Source organism: Diadema antillarum, unplaced genomic scaffold (genome assembly GCF_040938485.1).
Source record: "Diadema antillarum isolate AM-2024a unplaced genomic scaffold, OU_Dant_1.0 scf00000073, whole genome shotgun sequence".
Lineage (NCBI taxonomy): Eukaryota > Metazoa > Echinodermata > Echinoidea > Diadematoida > Diadematidae > Diadema > Diadema antillarum.
In genome coordinates, this window is record NW_027270962.1 from 1,624,389 (window position 1) to 1,634,252 (window position 9,864).

A 9,864-nucleotide genomic window follows, 5' to 3' on the forward strand; every position below is an offset into this window, starting at 1 on the left:
TCAGGATATCATTGGTAATGCGAGCCGATGGCCACGGAAAATTAGACGGTACTTCTGGACGAAAAATATTACACATTGGCAGCGGTGTTTGGTGGCAGCCTTCGTCTTCGTGAATGGACTCAATCCCGAAGTATTTATGGAGTGGGCTGATCTGCTTGGACTCTGCAGAGATCGAGCAGGTGCACATGTCATATAGAGCTTTATTTTAGACTGTTTGAAAATGGAAGAGCATACAAATTATGCGCACGGAACGTTACAACCAGACGCTATGAGTTTTTAAACGGTGACGTCAAATAGTATTCTGGTCTTCTCAGGTAAGAAACAGTTTTTATCTCTTTAATTTTCATTTCATATTCATGAATGTCAATGATTAGAATAAGGGTGCGGTCTGCAGATGACGCCCCCACTGCGCCACGTAGCTGGAAAGGGACTGATGCCATTCGCACTCGCGCATCCAATCAGAGTGTACACGGATATGACGCCAAATACTAGTAGGTACGGTCCTTTAAGGTAAGAAACGTGTCTTTTTTATAATTTTCATTTTATATTCATGAATGCCAATGATTTGAATTAGGATGCGGTCTGCACTGAGCCACGTAGCTGGAAAGAGACTGATGCCATTCGCACTCTCGCATCCGTTTGGAAAACACAGGGTATTCATCATGTCTTGGAAGAGCAAGGTTGAGAGCGTCGACACTCTGCATTTTGGCCATTTTCGGAATCCATTTTCTTTTCATTTTTTGTTATCACAGGAGGATGCTGTCTTGTACAAGTGGTTGGAGCAGAACGGCCTCATTGCGGCAAATTTCTTCTACGAAAAATGTGGGAGGCCTTGCAAAGTGGTAAGCGCCAAGAGCAGAAAGGGCGGGAAAATTTGGAGGTGTAGGGGGTCTGCTACATGGAAGCACGAGACAAATTACAGCTCTCACAAACTTTCGATTTTTGAAGGGGTTCATTTCGACGTTCGGGAATTATTAGTGTTTGTTCGCGAATGGCTTCTGGGGTCGTCACTTCATCGATGCGCCATACAGTCCGGCATGGAGGATACAAATCGGCAGTGGACTGGGTGAATTTCCTGAGGGATCACTGTAGGAAGTTTGCCCACGATTTGTACTATGAGGAGGAGGAGAAGCTAAGGGGAGAGATAGAAATAGATGAAAGTACCATCGTGGAGACCATCGCGGATTGAAGATCTGGATATTTGGGATGGTGGAGCGCTCTTCCAATCGTTTGATTCTATATCCTGTCGAGAGGAGGGATGAAACCACCCTCATACCTCTCATCGAGAGACATGTAGAAAAGGGGTCTAATAATATCCCCATACTCCGATGGGTGGCAAGCGTATAGCAGCCTTAACAGTCGTGGTTACCATCACTTCGCAGTTGAGCACAAACATACTTTCGTTCAGCGGTACAGGAATACATCTACCGGCGCAGAAAAAGTGGTCCCCACAAATACAACCGAAGGCTCGTGGAAAATCTCAAAGGACCACTTTCGCCGCATCAATGGGTGCAAATAACCACATTTGAAAGCCATCTGTGTGAAGTTATCTGGTGGAACAGAGTTGTGGTCAATCGCTACGATGTCATATCAGCCTTCTTCAATCTCGTTCGCGAGCACTATACTCTCTGCGTAGAAAACCAAACTTGGAGATGAGGGTGCCGCTTTTTGACAGTTGGAATGTCACGGAAGGAGAGAAAGTGATGAAAGAAGATGGCAATCCTGTCGATACTTCTGTCCAGTCTGATGTGACGGTTAAATGTACCTCGCCTTCGCCGCCGTCAGTGAGTTCAGATGAAGCTGGCCCATCAACTTCCAGGCCTACAGCTCACGCACGAGATGTTGCCCCTACGCTATCATCCGACCCAGTAGCTAAAAGGGTCCACTCTCCGCCTGCCTCAAGCTCTACCACCTGGACAGTGAAAGGAAAAAACGGAAAAAACAATAGCAAGGGTAACGGCAAAAAAATAAATAAATAAAATAAAATGCGCACAATCACGTCTAGCGCCAGTAGACTTCACCATCCCGAGGGATACTTGGCAATTCCCGCTTAAACAGGAAGCAAAACGTCGGAGAAAAAGGAAAATCCATACTAAAAATCCAACTTCGTGCTAACTTGGTCTTCATCAGTCTGATAGCGATTTCCATTAGGGCTTAACTCATACACTTGGATCACGGAAACAACAAACTGCGTAAAAAGTGTCACATCTACAAGGAACCTACGCATTTATCCGTTCGTCTTTTACTCCTACTGTATTGATTATTGATTTTGTGAATATCCGGCCTTCAAAGGAGAAATCTTGATTGCTTTCCAGAAATTTTAGAAAAGGATCGACGCACATTTGAAGAGAGAATGCGGTATGCCGTTAAGTTTCATCTAATTTCTCGTAAACATACTGTAGATTTTACATCTCAATATAAAGAAGATCAGGGATACTAAAAAAAAAAAAATCTTAATTCTATTCCCCTCGACTCTGCATAACTTGCATGTTCCCTCGCCATGTCTTTTGTTAGTCACGTTCATGTGACTGAAACATGCAAGCTATGCAGAGTCGAGGGGAAGGTGCATTCCAATGTCTTTTGTTAAACATTTCAGCACTTAAGCAATGATTGACAGATGATGTCATCTCAAGAATATGAATATTGATTGGTTTGGAAGGATTTTTTGGGGGGGGGGGGGGGGGCGTTCCCAAGTAATCTGAAGAAAAATAGAAGAAAAAATCATTAAAAAGATATGGAATGTTTCTAGATATTCGTTTTACCGCAAAAGTGATGTTGAGGGTATCATAAATCAACACAAATAAACATGCATTTGGATTTCAGGACCTCTTTAATGGCAATCAGTCATAATATTGACTATTTTTGGCACGTTATATAATCCATATCTTTATATAATTTGATTTTCCATATTGCCTTAATATTCATTAACTGTTTCAAACTTTTTATGATATATATGATTTATTTGAAGAAAAAAAAATTATGAGATTGCGCGAGTAACGAAAGGCGAAAAGAACCAGGAAACACACAGTCGTGGATCGCAGCGACCTCCAGCGATTTTTAGCATGTCTCCTCCATTTCCTGCAATATTTTCTTGCTTTTTTTCATGTGTAGTATTGTTAACTTCACGTATTTTTCTTTGTTACGACATTGTATAGATGTTGTGTTATTTTGTGTATGAAAATGTTGTTGGAAATAAAATAAATGAAATGAAATTTAATTAAATCAAATTAACTACGATTGTGCGAGTCACTCTCTCGCGGAATACGCGAGCTGTCAAAGGCGAAATTGTCCTGCCGCGGAAATTTGTCACTGGTGACAAATTTCACGATAATGCCAAAATTACTACCATTATGACCAAAATATGAACAGATCAATGGATGGTTGCAACGTCAGGGAATTTGTCCAACTGCTGCTTGCCGCACACCACGTTTGATATGCCAATTATTACGGTCAATTTCACACAAAGAATGCAAGGCGGTCTCAGTCAGTTGAAATGAACAAATCTTCCGGAGCTTTATTAGGAATTTGGTTAACAATCAGTTTCCAACCGGAATAATCATTCTTGCTTAAAACATTACAGCGAAATTAACTATAACAATTCAAGGTTTAGAAAGGATCGCTTCAACGAAAGATAACTTAAAGACAGATAATGTAATACCTGGCCGGGGTTTTACCCCAAGAAAAACAACGTCGGGGCCCCCCTTACTTATCTGCGACGTGACGGGGAGGCGACGCCAGGCGCTATATCACGTGGAGAACGCGTCGATGCACGAGGACGTCGTCGAATCAGACGGCGACGCTGCTGCCGCTATCTCAGGTCAGCTTGCAGCTCCGCGACTATGCCGGGCAGAAGGGCGTTGGCCACTGGGTCCGCGTCGCCATTCACGCACAGTGTCGACGCCCTGGATCGACCTCGGCGTGGCTCCCACTGACTATAGTTGCCGTGTAGCAATCACAGGTGGGCGTTGGCTCCAGACCGCCTGGTGGTTCGCCTGGTCAAGTCGACGAAAACTTTTTATCGCCGTCGTCGTCGAAGAAAAACGGGCTAGGGGCAGGTTGGCTTCTTGATTGTCGACTGACGCGAGCAATGGATTCTTAAGATGAATATTCTCACATACATGGAAAATTCCATCAGGCACGCCCAGCTTAATATATTCACAACATTAAATTCAACCTGGGCGAAGTGTATAAGGCTGCAGTTCAAAACGAATGATTCAACATGAAGATTACGTAACCGGCGGATGTGTGTTTACAAACATTCGCGGTCGCGCACGTGTGATCGCATACACAGAATCATAAAACATAGAACTATATTCTAAAGTGATTACACGGGCAAATTTGTACCACCAATCAACAACTTCTCCATCATGATGTACTGCAATTGATTTTTTTTTTCTGGCTGGATAACCCTTGTTCAGCTGAACTAGCTTGTCATTCATGGATAGGGATCCACATCAGTGCACATGATCGAGGTGAATGTGGGTTGGGACCACTACTCACCGGCTCCCTGCTCTCTTTACGATGAATTGATGAAGCGGAATCTTTAACTTGCATTTGATGACTCTGTCCTAAGATATTTTGCCTGCTGAGGGAACGGTAGGATCACAGGACTGGTAACAATTGCTCTTTGAGATTCGGAAACCCGGGTCCTTTAGACGCAGTTGCGTTTACCGACTAAGCCAAATCACCACCCTCATTGTCTTCAGTACAGGTCTGCCAATACAACCTCTATCTTCTTCATCAATATTCAAAGGTGTGTAGGCCCTACAGTTCTGGTTGAGGTGAGGATTTAGCTTTTAACGTTTTGTGAGATATTGAGAAACCACTCTGTGAGATGTCAAAGAGCATGCAGTTCTAAGGGGTATCAAAAGTTTATTAGATGAAAATCGGTGTTGAAATGGCGGAAGGATATCAAAAATCCAGGTGAAACAAAGAGATCCTGATAAAAGGCGTGGCTTGTCGCCTTTTATTATTATTACTTTTTTGTGGACATCTCAGCCATTTGAAAACCAGTTTTCATCAAATAAAAGTTGAATCCTTCTTAAAATTACATGCTCTTTCATATTTCATAAGAGGTTTCTCCTTATCTCACTTATCAGGAATGTTATAAACCTGAATCCCCACCTCAACCAGTACTGTACAGTCCCTTTCAACCCATTTTACAATGAAACTGTCCAAGTGTTCTTGATCACCTGCTGGTGTATCGTACAGCTCTCAATCCATCTTTCACCTCGTTCGCTCCTCTCGCCTAGGACACACAGGCCTTGGACATCGCGCTCGCCCCTGGTTGAATCTCTCCAAACATGTCCACATTTGGAATTCATCACCCGGCTTGTGCTGCCGATATGCCTCCCACACCTGATTATGCACTTCATGGGCGTCACCAGGGGGAGGGGTGCGTTGGTGCGAAAGGACCTCCCCTTCAGACCCTAAAAATAAAGTTTTACTTATCAACTCCATTAAACCCAGAAGTGAAATCAGAAAGTTGCACTGCAGGCCCCCCTTTTAATTAAACTTACCCCTCCCCCCTTGAAAAAAACTGGTGAGGCCCATACACTTGTCTATAATTCGTCGATTTTCTCCTCTCTTGATACTCACGCTGGTTGGTGCACATAGATGAATAATGTTGTAGTTGAATGGTTTTCCTTCAGAATTGTGATTATTGCCCGCTCTGAATCGGTCGTCGCAGAAGAAACGTCGTTTGACATCAAGATCCAAACTCCGTTTACTTAAGTGTCTTTCTATTTCTAGAGTATGCACACGGAATTTTACACCATGGTGATTCCTTATTATATTCTAACCTGATTTTCCCCCTTGTGGCCAGCGCATCCTTGGCATGCCCAGAACATTGCCTTCCGATCTCTTCATCTCCAGAACAACGTTGTCATACTTTCCTGCTTGATATTGTAGTGATCTTAACGTTCCACGTGCTTATATTCTCTTCTCCAATCATGATTGCATGATGACGATAGAGGGAGCCTTTTGCCGCCGCAGCTGACGACTCCACTATCGAGCGCGGATCACGAAATGTCGTCAAAGTCATTTAATACTCTGCGTGCCACATTAATTTCCTATTCATATCTAGATTTGTGTGGGAGTAATGTGTGAAGGCCTACATTTTGCTGACTGGCACAGTTTGAGAGGGTTAAACCTTTTCGAATATTCCTGCTATGCAATATCGCATGATGTTACTTCTCATGGAAATAAAAATCATATAAATACGGCAGCTCGCCGGTTGCTTTCCGAATGTATCGCAGTGGGTGCAAATTAGCCTGGTCTTGCCCTCGGAACCAGGTCCTGCCAACCTGACCAGGCTAATTATAAGTGTGTTGGTATTCTTTTCATTACCTTGTTACATGCCCCATGGAATTCTCGATTATTTACAAAGCACTAAGCTGCCCCATAGTACTACAACGTGCCATAGTTCTGAACCGCCCCCTTCGGTTTGTATACCAGATTAAGGCCAGAGGCACTGTGATTTCTTTCTTTCTTTCTTTCTTTTTGTAAACACTTGGCTTCCACAGCCCAAGGTGATCTCGGTCGTTTGTGCAATCTGTTTGCAATGATTAATCTTCATCTATTATGTTGATTGCCTACCTCTTTCAATCGAGTGAAATTTCATCTGATGTCATTGTCATTATACAATGTAGTTATAAAACAGATATGGACCGTTTTTACTCGTAGCATCGTTGATAGGACACTGCCACCTATCTGGATCTCAACTTCAGGCTGTGACCCTGCGAGCAAAGTTCCTCGAGTCGTAAAAATTCAACTTCCTCCGGGCAATATCAACGATGGCCAAATGAATGCCTTCCCCAGTTCTTTTTAGAAAACTTGTATTTTAAATGTATATCAAAATCATGCAACGCACACAGACATCTGTATTTATGAATGCATGTACTGATCATACACATGTCTGTGTGTTACACGTGTTTGTACGAATATCATAATAATAATCTAAATGAGGGTAAGATAGTTAAAAGGCACGGAATTAAGTGCAAAATGTACATCGACCATTTATATATATATATATATATATATATATATATATATATATTTCTTTTTTTTAATGAAAGAGGAGAAAACTTCCCCACACTGACCTCTCAGGCCCGATTTTATGAAGATGGTACAATCTTTGTTCATGGTTTAAACCATGGACAAACGTATGGGGCGCCAAGGGTCGCATTGTCTATTTCGTTACGAAATAAAAATGTTAATTTCGTCGACAAAATGACCGATTTCGTGACGAAATAATGGACAAGGATATTGTACCACCTTCGTGAATTTGGGCGTAGTCTAGCATGTCTAGTCTGAATTCCAGCCGCCTTTGTCTGAGTAATATTGTACGGCAATACGAAACATAAGTTATATTGCAGTTTTTGTTGTTTTCTTACACGCCAGAGGAAAGAAAAGAAAACACCTGAAAGGGAAAGAACTTTTGTCTAGCTGAGCAAAACACACCATGACGACGACAACAAATGAATGTATACTCAGTATTTAAATATATACGTGTATAGCATAGATAGATAGATATAATATCTATTCATATAGGCCTATCTATATAATATATATCTACCTATATAATCCATATAATATGTATATATATACATATATATATATATATATATATATATATATATATTTAAATATATCTGTGTGTGTTCGTGTGTGTGTGTGTGTGTGTGTGTGTGTGTATAATACGACCTCTCTGCCTGTTTCTTAAGTGTGCCACTGGATGGGTATATTCGTCGTTTTTAGATTATTACAATAAGGAAGAAAACTCGCAGCTAACATCCATCATAATTCTCTCTCCCCTCGCATTCTTTCTTTTTTTTCTCTCTCTCTCTTCGCCTTTATGTCTGCCTTTATTCCTTTCTTTTCTTTTTCCTTTCTTTTCTTTTCTCCTTTCCTTTCACCTGTTTGATGTTTCCCTTTTTTTTTCCTGATAAAAGGGCATAAGTGCAATGTCCCCTATTTGTATTTTCGCCTTTTCTCAACATCATTAAAACCCGTGCACTTTACGAGCGTTGTTATCAAGGGAACGCATTAGCCTATATATGCCTTAATTGCTCCCGGACCTTGACGAGACTACGGTTATCCGAAGAAAACAGAGAAAAGTTTTTATTTTTTTTAAACCACCCTAATTCTGGCACGAACACCTGCATGCATGATGAGGATATGCCATTGGGTTTCCTAAAGGTTATGCTGATGATATTCTTGCTGTGCTTGTTGTTATTGTTGTTGTTATCATCCTTATGGTTGTTGTTTTCACTTCTCATTGAGTAAAGATGAATGTTATTGTTGTTTTTTTCATATGTAATATTCAGAACCCGTGCACTTTACAATCGAGGGGCGTTATCCAGGGAAGGCATCACACCGTTTCCCGCATTAAGGCGAAACCATGGTAACCAGAAGTGTAACATTAGTTGAAATTACGCGTTGTCTTAAAGTCTGGCCCAATTTCTGTAATGATAAAATAAGTTCATAATGTTCTGATCTTTATCTTTTTGTTGCATTTGTTTTTGTTTTTGTTTTTATTGTCGTTTTATATTTGAGTAATGATGAATATCTGGCATATTTTTTTTCTACTGTAAAATCACCATTCGCTCTACGCATGCGTGGTTTTGATAAGATTGAGAAAAGGACTGTAGGGAAAGGGACACACCTCCAGAGTCCACCAACAAAATTATTTTGCCGGTCCAGAGCCGAGGCAGTACTTCTGCTTGAATTCGTTTTTGTGCAGCGGAGTTAGGATTTTGGGCAGGATCATAAAACCGGACTGATGTGGCAAAGTATGGATCAAGTCACAGCCCGAAGCCTGAAGAAGGTTGGTCTTCTCATTGTTCATCATAAATCGTATATCAAACATAGCTTACGTACCATTATAATATATATATATATACATATATATATATATATATATATATATATATATATATATATATAGATGTTTCTTATTGTCGATTCTCGTTTTATGCTGAGGACGTTTGGTGTTTCTCTATCCGAACCTTCAATCAGCTCAACATTTTGTACGAGGATAGGATGTTTGTCTATACGGTATGTCGAAGTCATGATTTTAAAACATGAAATGCAAAAAGTGAAGAAGCAATCCCATTGTCATTTGAATGTCAAATGCAACGTCCTTCCAGCATTCTGCTCTAAACACAAGAAAGGGAGGATACAATTTTTGGTTTGATGGGCTTGAGGTTACCATTGTTTTTGATAATGATTTTGTGAGATAATGAGAAACCTCTTATAAAGAGCTTATAGTTCTAATTCTAAGAGGAATTCAAAGTTTATTCGATGGAAATCGGTTTTGAAATGGCTGAGACATCCAAAACAAAGCTATCTTAATAAAAGGTGGGACCCACCTTTTATTAGGATCGCTTTGTTTTACTTTGTTTTTGGATATCCAAGCTTATTCAAAACCGATTTTCATAAAATAAACTGAATTCCTGTTGTGATTGTATGCTTTTTAACATTTCATAAAGCAGTTTCTTAGGTATCTTGCAAAAAGTTAAAACCTGAATTATCATATCAACCAATACTATACCGTCCCGTTAAGCCTTTTGCTAGGAAATTTCATAATTTGTAATAACTCCCAATAGCGTTTATATTGGAAATTACTCAAAATTAAAAAAACATCATCAAAAACAATATCATCTCTGACATATTTTGATATGGGAATATGCTTTACCTGTCTTAACTATAGATAAGATTTTTTTTCTCTCAATTTCATATCATTATAATGATTTTTTATTACATATACATGAAAAATTGTGAGGGCATGATATCATCAACACGCTTATTTAGATATTCATGAGGTATGGTCAGGAAATGTTTACCAAAGTATTTACCACCTGA

General features: G+C 40.3%; 1 pseudogene; it reads left to right on the forward strand.

The window, feature by feature from the left end:
* The first annotated feature begins 575 nt into the window (after positions 1–575).
* On the forward strand, positions 576–4,068 carry LOC139717239 (uncharacterized; annotated as a pseudogene).
* Positions 4,069–9,864: the final 5,796 nt, after the last annotated feature.